Raw genomic sequence first — 21,802 nt, forward strand, 5'->3', positions numbered from 1 at the left:
GTGATTGTATCGCTATGAGAAGGGCCACCCGTAGATCTCGAGACGGTTACCAGTCCTTCCCTCAAAACGCCAAAGTGATCTTCAATTCAGTTAGAGCGAAGCTGCCGTCCGTATCTCTCTCTGTCTCTTCGCAAACTCCCCCCGAGGTCCTGATTAGCGGGGTTAAGCATGAGAGGTCTTGTGTTGGTATTTGTGTGCTCCGCACATGAATTTTTTAAAGCATTTATTTTTTTGACGCCACCATATGCTGCTGAAGCTTATGTCTTCGGTTGCAGATACGATGGAAATATGTAAATAGATAGATATATCGATCTAGATAGATAGATAGATAGATTTGTACCTAAACAGTTCATAGCAGTACCTCAGAGGTACGTATGGGTACTATATATCAGTGGCGGCCGGTGACTTCTTTTTTCGAGGGCGCACGATGCGAAGTTCGTCACAACATGTATGTAGCCCGTCATGTGTGTGGTTCGTAATTTCAAAATATGTGTTTGGCGCGTCATATGTGCATCAACGTGTGCATCACATGTCTTGTCAAAATAAGTGCCTGCTGCAGACGCGTCTAAAGGGTTTATGATAAAAGAGACGCCCGCGTTTGCCAGATACTCGCAAAATCTCATGCGTAATCAGAGTTTACTGTTAAGGGACTGTCTTGCGTGTATTTTGTTAAAGTGTGAGCATCTCTTTTATCATAAACGGTTTTGATGCGTGTGCAGCAGGTACTTATTTTGACAAAACACGTGATGCACATGGTTCACATGACACAACAAACACATATTTTGAAAAAATGAGCAACACACATGACACCCCAAACACAAATTTTTAATTAGCGCCCCCTTGGAAGAACAGTCACGAGCCGCCACTGGTATATATCGGTACATAATGGTACATATTAGGACCATTTTAAAGGGTACTGCCCAGGGTACATATTTTGTAGGAGTGCAACGATTCAATCGCGTGTCCCATTAAAAATGCCTGTCTGAAATTGATTCTTATCGATAAGAATCGTCCTTATCAATCTAAAATCATTATGAGTCGGGGTCGTTTATAACTTGCATTTAAAAAAGCAACACTCATTAAATATAAATCATTCAAAATATTCTTTATTATCATGAAAATACCTGAAACAATTCGAAGAACAGTGTATAAATTCTTCTAGACATTTCCTGGAATAGGATTTGTAATGCTACTTCTTCTGTGGCACAAAGGGAGTTTCTGCACGAGAGCGCCCCCTGGCGTTCAGATGTGCCGGGATTTTACCGTAATTCTTTCAAATTCATTGATTGAGAAAATGCGCATTTGCACGGTTAATCGTTACACCCCTAATATTTTGACGATTTTTTCTGACGGTGTTAATATGAAAGGTAGATACGAAGGCTAGATACGGACGGACAGATAAATACAATTGATGTATGGATGAATCCATGGATACAATGAATGGATGGATACGATAGATGGATGGATGCTGCTAAAGCTTATGTCTTTGGTTGCAGATTTGATTGAAATATTAGTCTTTGATTTTGTTTTGTGGACTGTATCGAGACTTTTGACAGACAGACAGATGGATATATAGGATTGTTGAAGATAGGGAAATAGGTAACATGATACATAATACGATACATAATATGTAATACGATAGATAGATAGATAGATAGATAGATAGATAGATAGATAGATAGATAGATAGATAGATAGATAGATAGATAGAATATATTTGTAATACCCTGTGGGTGACAAAAAATATTTCTTTAGTTACTGAATATTTAGCATTATAAAACCATGATAAACTTTTTTTTTCTTTTTGTAGTTTCTTTAACTTATGACTTAAAATTATCAATTTTAAAGGGGCCATTTCACAAGACTTTTTTTAAGATGTCAAAAAAATCTTTGGTGTCCCCAGAGTACATATGTGAAGTTTTAGCTCAAAATATCGAATATAGATAATTTATTATTGCATGTTAAAATTGCCACTTTGTAGGTGTAAGCAAAAATGTGCCGTTTTGGGTGTGATGTGTTAAATGCAAATGAGTTGATCTCTGCACTAAATGGCAGTGCCATGGTGGATAGTGCAGATTAAGGGGCGATACTATCCCCTTCTGACATCATAAGGGGAGCCAAATTTCAATTACATATTTTTTACATGCTTGCAGAAAATGGTTTATCAAAACTAAGTTGCTGGGTTAATCTCTTTCACATTTTATATGCTGATACAAGCACTGGGGACCCAATTATAGCACTTAAACATGGAAAAAGTCTGACTTTCATGATATGTCCCCTTTAAAATGAGTAATAATAAACAGGTAAAAAGGTTATGCATTTATTACTGTTTTTATTGATTGTTGTTGGCACCAAAGCACTAAGCCATTCATGGCTATGTGCTCCAATGATTTTTACCATAGATAAGAGGTTTTTAGAACAATAACACCCGTTACTCGTGGTAAAATCACTGTTAAAGCCTATTGCTTTAATATAAAAAAAAACAAAAGAGCAACCACATACATTTACAAAGAGCGACATCAATTTTGTGCCGGCGGTCGAGTGGGTGAAAAAGATCTCGCACAATGCGAATCCGATGGGAGGGGGCCGAAGCCGAATGGCTCGAGAAGGCCCTGGAAAAATGGGGTCCTGATCTTCTCAGAAATGCCACAATAAATCGCAGCGCCTCCCTATGCACGGATGATTAAATGTGCTCCTAAACTGCCCTGATTTGTGGGGGCACCTTGCCGATTTTATTTGCCACTGTTAACATTTTCATTCTTGCATTATGCATGCCACTCCGGGAGCAGGAAGTGCTACAAACAAATGACCTGAGGGGAGAGCATAAACATCAGCCTCCAAAGCCAAAACTGTGAGAGAGATGGAGAATCAGAGAAAACAAAACATCATTCTTTTTGTGATCTCCAATCGTACGATACAGTACAGACTACTGGCAGAGCTTCCCCATGGGCAGGGCTGCGGTGTTAAAAGAGACGCTGCTGTGATATTTTGGCTTGATGTCTATTTGAATATCAATGGGCTGAAATGAAGTAATTTAGTATCTGCCTTCAGTAATAAAAGAACCGGTTCATTATACTGAAATACATTTTACGATTACGGTTTACATTTACTATTTAAATGACTAAACACTTAAAAATTGTTTTCTCTGGTTAAAGGTCAAATTGTATATGAGGGCTTTTCTGAACCATTTGAAGATCTTTATCTTTTGAGTCATTTTTTACTTATCTTGTGTTTGATATCGTATCTATTGAAAGAGGAACTTTTTCAGCATTTTTAAGAAAAACAAGTTTTGTTGTATGTTTTGTCTATTGTTCTTTCTCATGATCATCTCTTCTAATGTACAGTAGACACAGCATGACATTGTTTCACTATTTGGTAGCCTTGAATTTGATAACCCTGACCTTTATATATTAGGTAGTGTCTGGTTTATTGTAGCTTTTACGTTCTGGTAATTTTACTTTAAATGTATCTGTATTTTTTACATCTTTGGAATCCTGTTTATTTTCAATGCAGTGGTATTTTATGAGTCATATACAAAGGCCAATTGCAGGCAGACACTAAATATGCAGACATTCAGTTTAATATTTAATTTACAACATATTTATTATGCGTAATTTAGTACAATAAAATTAAAAGTTTGGAGTTGCTTCGGATACCTTTCTGAATTTGGGAAACACGGCCAGAACCTAAACGAAAGAAACCCCATAAGGACACAATGCTTGTTTTGTAACCGTTTGTTTTTTATGATTATATAGTCGCAGTACCCTTATAAATGTAGCTGATCATTAACTAGCGTTTATACAAGCGCTGAAAACGTACTCTCTCTCTCTTTCACAATCTGAACCGACATCTGTTTACTTGCATGAAAATTTGTAATGCTACTTGTCTCATTGGTTGATGAGTTCGCTCTCCATTCGCTCTTAGGCAGCACTCTCTCTGTATGCGTGCGTGTGTGTGTTTGTTTGGGATGGGATTGACGTTTAAGAGAGCATGTCAACTCTTTTAGCATCACAGAGCAGTCAGTGGCCTGTCAGCTCCCCCCCACATGCTGCATTCTGACAATGCAAATCTATGCAAATGGCGTCTCGCTGTTGGACAGTTCTCCACATGCCCGCGTTGCATGAATGGGTTACTCATTTGAAAGAAAACTAGTGCTAAACGGTCCTGATGTTAAAAATAAAATACACTATTTGCTGATTGGTACCGTTCTGAGGATTTCCATTTAATACATTTGCTTTTTAAATTCAAGCGAGAGCTTGAGTAAATACGCTCGGTTACGCGGAGGTGCTCCTCGTACCGTTTGCTGAAGTGATGTGGAGGAGATCTGGCACACTTTCCACAGTTAGTTTATCTGCTGGTGTTGAGAGAGAGCTCTCTTTTGGTTACTGTAATGTGACTCATGCACAGAGCATTGAGACAGGGCTGATATTGTTTTTTTATGACTTGACCTTTGAGTTATTAGTTTCCCCTTTGATGAACAATTGTTGTCTCAGTCACAACGAACGGCCAGATTGCACGTTTTTGCGTGGGGTTGCCATTTTCCGATGGTGTCTGCGGCACCTCTTAGTGTGTGAAGGATCAAGATTATGCTGTTTTATTGCATTTTGCAAAAGTATGAGACATTGTGCTGTGAAACGTTGAGTGGAAAGTTGTTTTTGAGAAGATCAAAACTTTTTTGGGAGTCATGTTTTGATTCTTAAAGGCATAGTTCTCATTTTTCTTCTGTATAGTCTGTCATCTTAACACAGCAAGTTTGCATTTAAAGGGGACATATCATGAAAATCTGGGGACACTAAAGATTAAATTGACATCTTAAAAAAGTCTTGTGAAATGTCCCCTTTAAAAAACGTCTAATAGTCGTCCAAACATCAACTCAGACGTTTAGGCTGAAACAAACCAAAATTTGGGCTGTTAGTGAAAATGTAATATATGTCTAACCTTAGCCTTAAAGGATTAGTCCATTATCTTAAAAACAAAATCCAGATAATTTACTCACAGCCATGTCTTCCAAAATGTTGATGTCTTTCTTTGTTCAGTCGAGAAGAAATTATTTTTTTTGAGGAAAACATTCTTCCAGGATTTTTATCATTTTAATGGACTTTAATGGACCCCAACACTTAACAGCTTTAATGCAGTTTAAAACTGCAATTTCAACGCAGCTTCAAAGGACTCTAAACAATCCCAACCGAGGCATAAGGGTCTTATCTAGCGAAACAATTGTCATTTTTGGCAAGAAAAATAAAAAATATGCACTTTTAAACCACAACTTCTCTTCTTCCTGCTGTGTGACGAGCCAGCGCAACCTCACATAATTGCGTAATGACGTTGAAAGGTCACGTCTCACATATATGAAACACACATTTGCGGACCATTTTAAACAATAAACTGACACAAAGACATTCATTAGTATCATTCGACATACAACAACGTCGGACCGGTCCTCTTTCTCCACACTTTCAACACTGGGGCATAGTTTCAATACGTCATCCGTGACCTCTTGACGTGATGACGTATTGCATGAGGTCTCGCTGGCGCGTCACAGGACCGGAGGAAGATGAGAAGTGATCGTTTAGAGTCCTTTGAAACTGCAATTTTAACCGGCATTAAACTGTTAAGTATTGGGGTCCATTAAAGTCCATTAAAATGAGAAAAATCCTGGAATGTTTTCCTCAAAAAACATAATTTCTTCTCGACTGAACAAAGAAAGACATCAACATTTTGGATGACATGGTGGTGAGTAAATTATCTGGATTTTTTTAAGAGAATTGAGTAATCCTTTAATATAAATTAAATATTAAATTAAACCAAACACCTTGTAATCACTTTGCTTACATGATGGAATATCACACATCTCACAAGTTATTTTGGCAAAAACGACATGTAACCTCATTCAAGGTTATTTTGGCTAGAAGTGGGTTACTCATACTGTAGCTGGGTTTTTGTTTGCTGGGAAACCTGTATGACTTTTTGATAGTTGATACGAAGTAGTTCGAAGAAGTTCATACAAGTTCATAGTGACCATGGCTCTTTAACTATAAATAAATGATAAATTATTAATTTCAAAAGAATTTATGAATTTTTTTTTGGAGCTTAACAGATCGCCTGTTATTGTATAAAAAGAGCTGAGTCAAGATTTTTCAAAACTCCTTTTTTGAAAAATTACAGCATATGGCTTTGAAATGACATGAAGGTGAATAAATAATAATGATACACTCATTTTGGGTTTAAGTGTTCCTTTGAAAGCATAATTCTTAAATCTTTCATACTTATGGGAAGCTGGGATCATTATTTTCCATCTCCATGTGTCAATCTTCCTTGTCGACTGGCAAATTTGAACATGTTTTACTGATTTGTTGTTTTGAGCAAATGTGCTTTACGTTTTATAACTTGTATTAATTGCAAGTTTAAATTCATATTAAAAAGGAAACTAAAAGCACATGGACGAGGCTGCGAATACTCTTTTTCTGTTAAATGCAAGATGCATCGCTGTGAGCCGGGAAGATATATTATGTGTGAGAGATATTGGCATTTATGCTGATTTTGAAAGAAACAAAAGCGTTCGCGGGACAGTCGCATTATCAACGTAGGTGGAATATTTTCAAGTGTAGAAGTCATAACCTTTCACTGGATTCCTTCCTGTCATATATTAAGTCATTGACTGTGGCAATGGCTGAGCTGAAATGATGAAATATAGATTCACTGTTGTGGCTGTTGTTTTTCTAATGGCACGCTCGGCATAGAAATGCCTGATCCTTCTGCTTGGCGTGTTGATAAAGCTTTTCTGGTAGAAGGCAGCAAATATTTAAGGTATCTGTGAGCGTGATGCACATCTGTCTCACAGCCCCGGGCCAGACCCAGCACACAACAAGGCAACAAATGCTGATCCGGGCCTTCTCTGCAGAGAAATAAAATATGGCTCAAGTTTTCATTAGGGTGCTATTGATTAGCTTTTCCTTGCAATGAGTTATGGGCGACATTAAATAAAAAGGAAAATATTTTTATGACTTTTCACAGGCCATTCCAGAAACAGCATGCTTCTCACTCGCCAGCCTGACAGGCGTTTTGTTTTCTATCAAATTGTTGTGGCCTGGAAAGCTGTGAGTCTTTATTTGTGTGACAGTGAGGGTTGAGAGTTTGCTTTTTGTATTTCCTCGGTTTTGTGGCCAACAAAAAAAAGGCAAATTGTGTAGTTATCATTAAATTTGTTGCGCTGTGGGCTTTCGACAGTGGACAGTCATCGTAAAAATAAAATGAAGGCAGAAAGAAAGCCAGACAGTTCCCCCAAATAAAAAAATTGTCATAATTTACCCATACCCTTACAGAAAAACCACATGAATTTCACCACATATTCATGCATTGGCATGGTCTTCTATTCAAAATGACTTGCAGTAGATTGAAATTTAATCACTATTTATCGCTTTTCCATTGCATAATACCCCACGGGTTGGGTTGAGTCGGGTCAGCTAACTTTTGGAGGCTTTTCCACTGGATACAGTACGTAGTACCCGATGAGTACCACCTCGGTAGGGTTTCCAAGCGAGCTGAGCTGATACTATAATGTGATGTGAAAACACAGTAGACTGGTGTGAGAGAATCGTCACTACCAGCGTCAATGGTAAACGCAAGATTAGCCTTTCTTTGTCTCGAGCAAAGCTGTGGTTTGTTATAAGTTCCCAAATCGAAAACATCCACAGGCTCAAGAATCAGGAACACCATACTAGTTTTGTCCTTGCAGTTTGTGCCGGCACATCCACAATGCGCACATCCGCATGTATGCACGGCATTTTTGTACCCATGTTCCCATTGCATAGTACCCCACGGGTCAGGTCGGGTCAGCTCACCTCACTTTGGCTTGGTTAGCTTTTCCATCGAGTTTAGTAACACTTCGGAGTGGGAGGAATTATAGGTGTGTCGTTATATTGGCGCTGCCTTCTGCTGTGACATCATACAAATGAGAGCGTCATTGGAATGCTATGCATCCCCATGCATTCATTTATTTCTCAGTCCATCACAAAATTAAAATTGACCACCACAAATAGATGTTTGCACATCGTGTTTATCACTTCCTCTGTCTCACATGACAGTTTCTGTACAAACACCTGTGACGTCAGTCGACAGGCTCCGCTGAGCCTCATTTAAGTTGCATTTAAGCATATATGCGGACCATAGACTGTAAAAAAGATGGACGGCGCAACGTCGCCTCCCACCATTGTAATGAATTGAAGCCAAAAATGTCCGACCACGGTCGCCGCCATGTTATGTAAAAACGTCAGTTTGGAGCCAAGGCATGCGCAGAAGGAATCGTCCATGGAACCAGAGGCGGAGCTGCGGTATCAAACTTCCGCCCAATCGCCCGCGACCAATCAACCACACCAATCATAACGTCACGCCCCATTTCTAATGCATCAAATTTCAAGCTAAAATGAAACTTACCACAATAATGAAGACTTGAACGTATATCAGCGTGATAACAACTACTTGAAAGGACCAAAACCATCTTTCGGAATTTTTATTAAAAGTGTAAATAATTTTTTTATTTAGAGCAGAGTCCCATTCGTTTGAATGGAGAGGGCGGGGTTTATGACTTGTACTGCAGCCAGCCACCAGGGGGCGATCAAAGAGCCAGAGGCTTCACTTTTTAAGGCTTATGAGGCACACCCGATGCGGAGTGCGCATCACAAATGTGCCGCCACATACTACAAGTCTGGAAAAAACTGTTATGGTGTTCCTGATTCTCAACCTGTGGATGTTTACTATAGTAGGTTTGGGAACAAATGACAATAGGCTTCCTCGAGACAGCGCAAGCTAGCACGAAGGTAAAGCTAATCTTACATTATAGCGATAACGCTGGTAGTGACGATTCTCTTAGACCAATCAGTAATCTACAGTGTTTTCGCGTCACATTTTGGTATCAGCTCGGGTCGCTGGAACCCCAACCGAGGTGATACTAACAAAGTATCGGTACTACGTAGCTGACACGACCCAAAACGTGGGGTACTATGCAATGGAAAAGTGCCATACGACAGATGGTGTGATAAACACGATGTTCAAACATCTATTTGTGGTGGTCAATTTTGATTTTGTGGTTGACTGACAAATAAATGAATGTATGGGAATGTATGCATTTCACAGATGCTCACTCCAACTTTTTGTATGATGTCAGAGCAGTAGGCAGTGACATGCCTCTAATCCCTCCCACTTTGATTGGTACTGAACTCAATGGAAAAGCTGACCAAGCCAAAGTAAGGTGAGCTGACACGACCTCATCCATTGGGTACTATGCGATGGAAAAGCGTCATATGTGTGTTTCCTAGTAGTTTAACCAATGTAAAAAAGTTGGTTCAACTTAAAAGAGTAAGTTACCTGGTTGCCCTAAAAGTTTGAGGTCATTTATTAGGGGTGGGCCGATCTAATACTTTGGATCGGATATCGGGTCGATCCGGACCTTTTTTGCTGGATCAGATATCGGAATAACGGGGCCGATGCAAATTCGATACTGTGCGTTACTCGTTGTTGTTACTATCATGCTATAGAAAAGTCAGACTATTATAACCATAAACACCATATAAGCACCATAAAAATTTTTACACACTATATTCAAAGTCTTCCTAATATATTCAACAGCTTTATGTGAAAAACAGTTAATGCACTGGAGTAGCGTTGAATAAAACGCATCATACACACATAAGACACACACAAACACAATAACTGTATATATATATTTATGTGCACACACACACACACACATTTCTGAATGGATCAAGAAAAATTTAAGAATTGGATCGGGATCGGTATCGGTCGATACTCAGAATTTAGGAATCGAAATCGGATCGGTAATGGAAAAAGTGGATCGGCCCAACCCTATAATTTATATATTAGTTGCGACAACCATTTTTACACAATTTTTTTGAGTCAACTAATATTTTTAAGTTGAATTAACTCTGGATATTAAGGAAACCAGATAACTTACTTTTTTAAGTTGAACCAACAAATTTTTTTTTACAGTGTAACATTTGCATATGTAGTGAGTGTAGAGTCTGATTTAGTAAACTGGTAAGCAATTCATTGTAAATTTCTGATTTGAAAGGAATCACACATCTGCGCTTCTCTCATGAACTCTCATGCACTGTAAAAAGTGAAAAGTTGCATCAACTTAAAACATTACTTCATTTGTTTACTTCATACGTTTTTTTCAACGTAAAATGTCACTTTAGTTTGACTTAATTTGACATTTTTAAGTTGTATTGTTTTTAATTGTTACCAATTGAAGTAATTTTAAACTTTTTACAGTGTGATTGTTTCAGCAATTCTTTAAAATTTCTCTTTCAAAATCTTTTGTATTCCACAGAAGAAAGTAATTTTAAATTTATATGGGTTTGGAATGACATCAGGGCAACTAAATATTTTCAATATAAAAGAAGATAAAAGAAGCATATAAAGAGACATGTGGAAGACTGTCAAGTGTGAGAGATGGTTCTCTGTGTGGATTTATGTTCAGAACATATCCTATAGTCCTTTGTTAATATTCTGTCATCAAAGGAGCGTGATATTTCTTTCCGTTTAAAGTTTAGCCTGGAGTTCACTTTTTCTGCTTTATTTCTCTCAGTAGGTATATCAGATTCCGTGCGCTGCAGTTTGGACCTAAAAGGGGATGTTTAAAGAATAAAAGCTTAGGTGCGCCAGTGCAGGGATTTTTGACAAGATGAAAGGCGTGCGGTTATCAAGAATCTTTATCCTTCCTGCTGCTTGAAATGAGCCTGACAAACAACTGTATTCTAAAATTACACAGTGATAAATGACTGTAGATAGTTGTCCTATGGATTTCAAATACTATTTGCAAAAATGAATGCAAACATTTGAATTCCTTCGAACTGCACTTTACTACGTTACGTTATCAAAAACAGCAATCTTTGTTTTAAAATATCATGTGCATTTGAAAACATTGTTGCTATACGTGCATTTAAGTTCACAAGCTCAGTGGTAAAGCATTGTTGGCAGTGCATAAGATCATAGGTTTGAAACCACATATTGATAAAACGAAATGTATACCTTGTAATGCATTATATGTCTGCCAAATGCATTATTTTATTTTATATAAATTTTACAAAATTAGAAAGTATATAATTTACCATTAGTATAGACTTTTTAGCAAAAAAGTTTTAGAGCACATGAGAGCAGGTTGTTAACATTTTATGGTAACATTTCTACCTATCCAAACTTAATATGAGGGGTACAGTACAGTATATACAAGTACATTATACTAATATTTAAGTGCAGTAAAGTCAAAATCTTGTTCTGTTTGTACAGTATGAAAAAATCAACCAGCCCGATGCATCAATATTGGCTTCAACCAATGGTGTTAGTTTCTGTTTGCTAACCAATTACAGATAAGACGTTTGACATTTATTATTATTTTTGCAATGTTACAAACATCAAAAATGCATTTCTTTAGCAAATTCAAGTGTTTAAATAAACAAAAAGGTGTTAACATGTTTCACCGAGGGAAGTGTAAGAAGACGGGAAAAAATCTGCCACGCTTTCAAACTTTCCTGTGTACACAGGGAATATATCACTGTTTGTCTCAGGCACGGTTTTATTAGAATAATTACATCTTGTCATGTCAGACATTCTGTTTAGTTTTGCAGAAAAAAACTCCTCCCCTTTAGTATATTACATGGACCTTTCCTGGCGTGACCTCAACTGAGTTCATTTATTTAATTTTCTCATCTAGATTGATTGGCCTCAGCGCACACAAACAAGTGACGAGAATTCAACTGGACATTTGTGAAATTCTGGGACAGAAAACATTTCTTGCGTGTCCGTGTGTTCGGCAAGGGGAGATGGCCCCTGCAGGCTCTGAAACATGAGGCTTCAGAGATAACATTTCACGTCCAATAGTGCTGCCTAACCATGCAGCCCACATGAAATAAGCCCTTGGTCTCCATTTTGTCTTTAATTTTTTCCTTTTGATGCCAATGCACTTGGAAATGGGCTGAAAAAGCAGTACGTCCAGATCTTTTATGTGTTTTCATAATGTTGGACTTTCATGAGATGCACCTATTAACAATAAACAAATGTCAATTCGGTATACACAAATGCTCACAGTTTCAGAAATGTGTTTTACATCGTCAGAAACAATGGTCAAAATATGTGCCCCAGCTGTCAATGGGGCGGTACCCTTTGAAAAGTACAGCTTTGCACCTAAAGACTACACATTAGTACCTCAAAATGAAATATTGGTACCAAATGTATACATATCTATACATCAAGGTACACATTAGGACCTTTTTAAAGGGTATTTCCCCACACTGTAAATAAAGAATTGTTGGTTAGACTTAAAAAAGTAGCTGACCTGGTTGCCTTAAAAAAGGTGTGTAAAAATAGTTTTCAACTAATTTTAAGTATTTTAAGGCAACCAGGTTTAAAGGACACTCCGCTTTTTATGAAAATATGCTAATTTTCCAGCTCCTCTAGAGTTTTTTTTTTTTAGATTTTTTACCATTTTGGAATCATTCAGCTGATCTCCGGGTCTGACGCTAGCACTTTTAGCATAGTTTAGCATAATCTATTGAATCTGATTAGACCATTAGCATTGCGCTAAAAAATAACCAGAGATTTTTCATATTTTTCATATTTAAAACTTGACTCTTATGTAGTCTTCTGTTGATATGGCTAGGAACTATACTCTCATTCTGGCGTAATAATCAAGGACTTTGCTGTCGTAACATGGCTGCAGCAGGCGTAGTGATATTACGCAGTGCCAGAAAATAATCCCCTTGTTAACTTTCAATAGCAGGGGACTATTTTCGGGTCTAGAAAATTGCAACTTTTAATTTTCCGTCAGTCTTAGTACACGATCTAACTACAGAAGAGTCAAGTTTTAAATAGGAAAAATATAAAAGCTCTTTGGTTATTTTTAATCGTGCGATGCTAATGGTCTAATCAGATTCAATGGATTATGCTAAGCTATGCTAAAAGATCGGCTGAATGGCTTCAAGAACTGTAAAAATCTAATGTTTAACTCTAGGGGAGTGGAAAATTAGCATATTTTTAAAAAAATGGATTGTCCCTTTAAGTTAAACTTTTTTTACAGTGAAATGACAGCTGGGGTACATATTTTGGAAAAAATTTTCAAAAGGGAGTGTATAATAATTTGAGAAACAAACTGAATTTGCAGCGTACAGTTTCTTGCAAAACTAGTTTTTCTAGTTAAATGACAAGATCAAAGGACAAAAAGTGTAAATAAATAAAGTCAGCAGTAACTGTATGTCAAACTGTATCGAAAAAATATTCATATGTTAATTCGCCAGTTAAACAGTCAACCCAAATTATAATGCAGATCATGTCATTTCCAATTCATTAAAAGAAAATGTATTATATTATACAAAATGCAAAAATAAATATGTAATTTTCACTATTTGCACATAAATAAGTGCAATTTTCTACTTAAATTTTAACATCTTGAATGGCTAAATCCTGCTGGGAATTATGGGAGCTTGATATTGCAACCTATCTGTAGGACCACTGAATGTGCGTGTATTTTATAGTTCATTTGTGTATATTGTTTGTTTACATACTTTTTTTTTAAACTAAGTAACTTTTATAGGTTAGCTTTGTGTGAAATGACTTTGCAGGTTGGCACACAGTTTTATTACCAACATGTTATTACGGCAAGCCTTCGATATAACCAGGTGTTCAGTTCCCCAGATTTGTTTTTCCACGGATCAAACGGAAAAATGCATTAAGAACCTATAAATACACAATCACAGTTTTTCTTTCAGATCAAGCTTTAAAACATGTTTTTATTGCAGAATCTTGTTATTGTGAGACACAGAATCCAGTTTACGTTTCAGTTAATAACAGTTCTGTGCGCACAGCTGTGACACAAATTAGCACTTTAGGCAGCAGATCAGTTGGCTCGGGTTCCGGCAGCGCCGGCGTATCGCCGGGACATGAGAGACGCATACACACACGTGTACAATTTTAAGGCTGGGCGTGCATGTTCATGACTGCGTACCGGGAGACAGTTCTCTTGTTCTCACTGTTGTGGGTCATGGGTTAAATAATTGGCGGTAGGTGTTGGGGCGATCACCGTGAACTCATTTCCTCCAGAGGCCACCAGATGTAAAGAGAGTAAAAGAATGATACTCTCGGGTCGTCACTGTCATCCGTCCCGTGAGGGCCACACATAAGATATCAATTAACCAATCAGGCGCATGCCAGGAGCATTTTGCTCGCAGATTTGTTGGGAGAATCAAATAGATGTTGAGAACAACAATTCAATCCAGTTCCTTATCATCACAAGTGGAATTTCCTCCAAACTGATTGAAGTTTCAGCATATTGCCACCACATTTTTTTTCAAAGGACCTGATTATACAGTAGAATTTTTGGGTGTGGATCTATTAAAGGGATACTTCACTGATTTAGCATTCAGCTTTGTATTAGTAAAAACCCGGCAGGAATGACCATGTTTCCGTGTGTACTAAATCCGATGAATATAAATATTTCTCATATGTAATACATTGAATAATACACAAATGGATGTTATATTGTGAACCCTTAGCATGGGTATTTAAACAACGCAAACTCGAATTTGGTTACGACTGACGCGCTGTTTCATAATACAGGTATGTCTTTTTATGAACTAGTGCAGTGCCTGTCGTTACTCTGTTTTTGTGTGTGTTTTTAGTAATTGTTGGTTTGGTGTCTTCGAGTGCTCATTGTTACAATTACACAGCAAAAGTTCAGTGACATTTTTATTTGTGCATGGTAGAAAGAAAAAAACTGATACTGACATGATATACAAAAAAGGGAGAAACGAAGGCCAGAGTATAAAGTGAGTATTTTGTTTGTTTTGCACGTCCGTCAGCGAGTATATTTGCATCTATAATCCAGCAAAACCGGCAAATGATGGAAACTTACTGCTTGTCCTTTCCTAGTTTTGACTGTACATCCCGGTACTTCACGAGTTCACACTTACAAATAAGTTGTATTTGGCGTGCTGTCCAGGGAGAGAGCTCTGAGCTCAGAAATGGGCCCGAACACAGAGTATCCCCCCAGGTTTAGGGTGTAACCTGGTGAGTGAGAGGAGATGGGGTGGTGGAGGGATTCTGAAGACTGTAGAGAATGCTTAGGTGAGTTTGACTGTGATTATATATGGGCTTTTTACATAGGTGACCCAATTTTAACAATATATATTCATATTTAAATTGGGTAAAGAATTCCTTTAAACGAATAGCTCCGCCAAAAAAGCTATTTTTTCAAACATGCATGACTTACTTTTGTCTGGGGAGCACAAAATGCAAAAAGTTAGAAACAGAAAGTTTCAGTCACCGTTGACTTTCATAGCATGTTTTTTTGACATGAAAGTGCCTAACATCCCTTTTTGTGTAAAAGAAACTCATACAGGTTTTTGTACAATATTAGGGTAAGTAAACAATGTCAGATTTTTCATTTTTTGGGGGGTCATAATCATTACTAAAGTTACTAAAAACATTAAAAAGTGCAATTCATACAAAAATCTCTTTAATGCAATGTTAGATATTTTTAGGGGAAAAAGTCAAATGTCTAAGTCAGTGCTTATCTAACTGGGGACGCGAGATTGTGGCAGAAGTGCCCCAGTTTTATGACAATTTATAAAATACAGTAATTTATCATAGATTATGTGTTATTTAACCTCAGAAAAATAAGGCTACTAACCAACAGCACTACATTGTTTTAATAACAAGTTTTTCATTTACGTTTTGTTTTAATGTCAATTGGCAGAAATTTTCTTTGGGAGGCCACGAATGGCACAGGGGGGAGCCACCGTACACAAGGGGGACCGCATGCCTTAAAGTTTGTAAACTTTTGTGATGTAACTGTAAAAAAAACTCTTAAAAAACAATTATCTATTTTTAATCATTTATATGGATTCATGTTTGAACATGTATAAAACCACCTTGAATATATAGATTGCATCACAAAGAACTCACCAAGCACGTTTTAACCGGTTTAAAGTTTTGGACAACTTATTTGTCATTGTTTGTACTATTTGTAACTTTTTGTCTCATGCATTAAGTATGTTTTTATGTTGCTTACGAGAATATATCCGTCTCAGTCAATCTATGACCAGAACTTTAAAGTCGCTTGATCTGCTGGAAGTTCCCCAAGAAGAACCGTTTCTGTCATCATTTAACCCCAGGATTGTTTCAGAAGTGACTTCCAGAAACATTATGATTTATGTAGCGACCTCAATTACCAGCAGTTGCGTGAACTGGCAGATGACTTTGACGTTTTTAAAGTCAGATCCGAGCATGGCGAATTAGTTGAAAAAATGTGATATTGATATTCTATTTTAAATCGGAAAGCCAAGTAAGGAAAGCAGCAATGATCAAACACATGCTATTTAGCTTCTCTCTTCTAAGTTAATGGAATCTTCCTGATGTTTACTGGGAAGCATCAATCATGCAAAAATCTATTGTAGCATTAGCCTTGAAAGAACAGTAATAATAAAAACGTTATAATGGCCTCAGCTTCCTTACTATAAATCATGTTGCTCTGTTTGTGAGTGTGAGACTTTATATGCGTGTGAATTGAGGGGTTTAACTTCATAAAATATGCCGTTTCAGTTTTTTTCTTTCCGCCGAGGACTCGCAAAATATTGATATAATATTGACCGACGCTCGTTGTTTGCACCTCGTGTTTCTTTTTAACCTTTTGTGTCAGATGAGCGGAGCGTGTGACAGCGTGTATTTCTGTTTGACTGGGTCTGTTCCGGCACCTTTGGCCGTGACTCACGACGGGTTTCTGCTCGATAGCCACTCAACATTGCACTGTAAATCAAGCGCAAATGCATAAAAACGGTGTCAAGGGGGAGATTTACCGTACCACTGAAAATCCTTTTAAACAAATATTAAAATAAGACAAAAAGCCGCCTGAAAGTCGTTTGAGAGGTCATCGCACCTCTGCTTTGAACCGAGAGGGTTGGAGCTGACAATGCATGTGAATTTACATTGGTGTTAACGTTTGATTGATGGCACAATGCATGCATGCAGTTTTCTTTAATTGGTTGGCGGGGACGGAGGGGTGTTTGCCTGTTACATGAAGCAACTGAGCTGATTATTTCAATTTTGTCCCCAGTATATTTTTTTATAGATTCCGTAGGGAAAATCTGCCCCCTATATATATCATATAATAATAAATGCCCCAACACACTATGCTATAGGAAGCTAGAAAGGGTTTTAGCCTTAAAAGCGTGGGCCGTCTGTTATATGTAGGGACTCTAAAAGCAGCTTATATTCACTTCACAACAGCCATAGCCTGAGGAAGCGTCTCCATTACACAGCTAAAAGCTAAATGCTAAGCGATGCTTTCGCTCGGCGGTGGGAGGAGAAGCTAATTCTCCGAAAGTCAGGGGAGAGAAAACAAACTATGAAATTAATAAAGCTTTTTAGTCAGCATAATAAGTCATTTTGAACTCAACTGAAGAGAGCAACAAAACAAATAATTTTTTGGGGAAAGAATACATGTATTTTAATGCCTTCAAGCAAAACTAATTAAAGACGACACCTCATTTCCATAAATAAGCATTATAATTTGCATGGAGGCACCAGGGAATATGAGCAGAAAAGAAGGCAATATTTTGCAGTCTGCTAATTTCGTTTTATTTCGGATTTAAGCTTAATAAAGATTCATTTTGGAGGGGAAGAGAATAATCAGAGGGGGAAAATGTGAACTATCTCCAAAGATGCAGCAGCCCCCCATTCAAAGGGGCCTTTCAGAGTCAAGCGACGACTCCTAATCAGGAGTGGCACTTCCTGGACCGACTCCAGCGGCAACTCCTTGAAAGGTAAAAATTTTTAGAGCCCAATTTATTAGTATGCAGTTCCGGCATCACTGGCTGAATTAATGGCGCTGACTGATAATGACTGTAATCGTAGCACAAATGGGGTGTTGAAATAGCAAACAACGGCCACAAGGCATGTAATGGGTCTTTTATTAATTACTCAAGCCCGGGCCCTAGCTTGCTTCAGGATTTACTGTGGCAATGGTGGTGGGTGGCCAAAGGTTGGGCCAGGTGTAATCCTGCAGAGTTTTGGCTGGGAAAAGGCTCATTCACTCACTCTTTCATTTTTTAATGGATGAAAAGTGCACTTGTCTGTTTAAATGTCTGGTTTCGAGCTAATATCTCTAGGATTTGTGATGTGTGTGTGTATGTGTGTGTGTACACAGTGATAGTAAAAGTTGTAACCATGGATTAATACACAGAAAAATACATCAAAAAATAACATTGATTAATTGGTCAGTGACAAAAACGGTTTGGCAAAAGATGAGAAATTCAAAAATCTTTTAAAAAACTTGTTTTAAAAGCACACATCAAGTTTATTTCAATGCACATAGTGTATTTATATTAATTTTATGTAATAAAAAATTAATTTTTTATGAAATTTAAGACATTCATTTTAAAACATTTTAAAATATCATTTTATTAGTTATTTCTAAATGTAAATTTTAATGCGTTTTTGACATTATTGTCCTGACATATGCTGAAAACAGCTCTGTTTTCTAAATAATCTTTTACAAATGATGTAAAAATGTAAGTAAAAAAATTATATTACACTAAACTAGATGATTATATTTTATTCCACATTATTTATTAGTATATTTTTATTTTCATAAAAAACTTAATAGTTACACCAATTGACAAAGACCAGTTACATCACATTGACATCATTTTTGCAATTATCCCCCAAATATTCTTTCAAAATTAAATAAAACCAGAAATTTTAGACTTGGTCCACAAAAAAGAGAATGTACGCAAGTAATGTGCAAATTTATTTTGAAATTTTAACACTTTTATTTAATTGAACCATACGGACACAAAATAATTAACGTCACATCATTGACCCTAATACACCTTCAAATACATTATTAAAGAAACTTAATGATGTTTATTTGTTAAAAAATGTAAAAATTCAGAAAGTTTTCTGTGAGGGTTAAGCTTAGGGGACAGAATATACAGTTTGCACAGTATAAAAGTGTGTGTGTGTATTATTTTACTAAATATTATAGGAAAAAGAAACCTGACCATTTTTTATTGAAAAATAACCTGTAGAAGTTACAATTTATTTTCAATATGTTCATGCCGAGAAGTGTTTGATTTTTAACCATTTTTGCAGTTGACTTAATAATAATAAAAAAAAAAGAATGAAAGATGCTTGTATTATCTTAGTTTATATGCAGTCACAACAGTCTGTGTTATGTTATTTCACAATGCAGGGCAGTAACTGGTCCACCTGCATGTATTTTGCATATTTCTCTTTGTCTGAATTTTTTTAGTTTGTATGTTGGTTTACTGACATGGGGTGTAACTTTGCTCCTAGCAAATTTTTGCTCTGGTTTCCAGAAATAGGTAGAGTTTGTTCTGAAATAGTGACTCATATACATAGTGATAATAAGACTGGTTGGTAAACAGCTTGTACAAAATTGACCGAAATCAAACCTGGACCACAAAACCAAATCCAAAGCATGGGTATATTTGAAGCAATAGCCAACAATATTGTATGGGTCAACATTATCAGATTTTAAGTGTGGATCTTGTTCCATAAATATATTTTGTGTTTCCTAACAGTAAAATATCAAAAATGTATTTATCATTAGAAATAGCCAAGGACTGCATTTGGACAGCTTTAAAGGCGATTTTCTCAATATATTGATTTATTTGTACCATCAGATTCCAGATTTTCAATTAGTTGTATATCTGCCAAATATTGCTTTGTAGTGTGAAAGTTTTTTTTATATAAGTTTAAGACCTTTGACTGAATGATTCGTTGTGAAACCAAAAATGCTTCTTCTATGGCATCACTGTGAAGAATCTTTCATAGCACCTCTATGGAGCATGTATGGAGCTATACAACACAGCCATATGTTAAAAAAGTCAAGTGTATAGAAAATGTCCAAGTGGAGAATCCCACTCACTTATGAGATGTACTTTTCATTTTAGCACTTATTGTTCTCGGCAGTAAAAACTGTTCAAACGTCAAGCCGTCAGCAAGAGAAGGTTGATTAAAAATGCTCTTTATTACCCACCGATTCCTTAATGGAGATAAGACTTTAAAATGGAGGAAACAATTAGAGTTTTACTGCTTTGTGGGCACTACCGATTTCTATAAATCACACGAAGAGTGTAAATTTCCCAATAAAGGACATCGCCACTCCTCGTATGCCAAATCAACAAGTCCAATTCACACCTATTTACAGCACATCTATATTTTCTCTGTTAGCTGTGTAGCATTCGAAACATCCATAGCACGCAACTATAAAACTTGTTTATGCAGTTTGTGTGTTACGAGAAGCCAAAAATATTAATTTGTCACCGTTTAGTCATTCTAATGTGATTTTAAACGTGACTTCTAGCATGATATACAAAAATTCTCATAATTGTAATTGTGTTATGTTAATTATTCGTTTGGTTCAATAATCTAATTATGAGATTAGGAGCATCAAAGTTTGATTTTACATTGATTTCGATGTTTGACATGACTTTATAGTTAATATTAAAATATAAAGGTTATAGTTTGACAAAATGTTCGCTATACATTATGTAGGACGATTTTATCTAGAAAAGAACAGTAAATCATAAAAAATCACTGAGTCTTTATTTTTTTTATTTTATTCATTTTGGTATTCACCAACTGAGTGTAAAACATGAATTTAGATAATTTAATAAAAAATAAAAAAAACAGTCATACATGTTCAGCCCCCCAACTCCCTTCATGTAGAAGCTCGTACACCCACACAGATTCACTACAAAGAGAGCAGCTGGGTTTTATTTTACAGAATAAAAGCAATAATGGTTGGAAGCCTTTGAAATCATTAATAGATAAAAAGAACCAATGATCATGTTACATCTGGATCAAGAATAAAGCTTGATCCCTTCTTCTCTCAGATCTGCCGTTCAGAAAAGATTTAGTTGAAACCAACTTGTTTGTCACGGATCTGTGATGCGTCAATGACTCAGTCGACTGAAGTAACATTGAAGAACGTTCACTGGTTAGTAGTCATATCTGCTCTCTCATGACTTTCATCATTTATTAAGTCAGGGAGGTACCTAAAATAATGTGGTTTGGGGACAAATCCAGCACTTCTTGTTTAGTTTCTGAATGCTTGTGACAAGCCCTCAAGTTATTGAAGTTTGGCAAGTGTGTATATTTACTGTATACTAGATCATGTTGCCTAAAAAATTCTGCTTGGTGCATAAATAACAGACACCACTTTTTTTGGAAATAATATGAAATTAATGGTAAGATAGTGTGTGTATATATATAGTGTTTAAGTCATGTAGCTGTTATGAAAGGTTGTTTGCGTGCACAGATTGGCTGATATCCCAAAAATTCGTTCTTTTATTTACATAGATAAACATTTTCTGTCATGGCCTCAACTTTTTATTTTCCGTGTGAATAATCTTATCGGTATTATCAAAAGGTGTGTTTTTTGACCTTTGCCTTATTGAACAAAAATGTCATTTTTGTATTTTGCGCCACCCGCACTTTGTTTTAACGTCTGTTCAGATGAACGTTGTTTCATTGTTTTATTGATCATTCAACAAAACCTCAGATAAGGTTTTCTGGTTTAACAGGTGAACGCGGATCTAGGCATGGTGGTTACCAGGCAATGTAAACACTTTTTAATTTTTTGATATGCATGGTATTAATTTGCCTTAACGTTCTAAAAACAATACACACTTGATCCCCCATCTCTAGATAAATATACAGTTCAGTACATTAATTGAATTTATTTTCAAAGCATCTCTATGAATCA

The 21,802-nt window shown here is 36.6% G+C and overlaps 1 protein-coding gene across 3 annotated transcripts in view; it reads left to right on the plus strand.

The window, feature by feature from the left end:
* Window positions 1-21,802, plus strand: part of casz1 (castor zinc finger 1) — a 230,864-nt gene that overhangs the window by 21,788 nt on the left and 187,274 nt on the right. The gene's annotated exons all lie outside the window — the stretch shown is intronic.

Source organism: Paramisgurnus dabryanus, chromosome 21 (genome assembly GCF_030506205.2).
Source record: "Paramisgurnus dabryanus chromosome 21, PD_genome_1.1, whole genome shotgun sequence".
Taxonomy (NCBI): Eukaryota; Metazoa; Chordata; class Actinopteri; order Cypriniformes; family Cobitidae; genus Paramisgurnus; species Paramisgurnus dabryanus.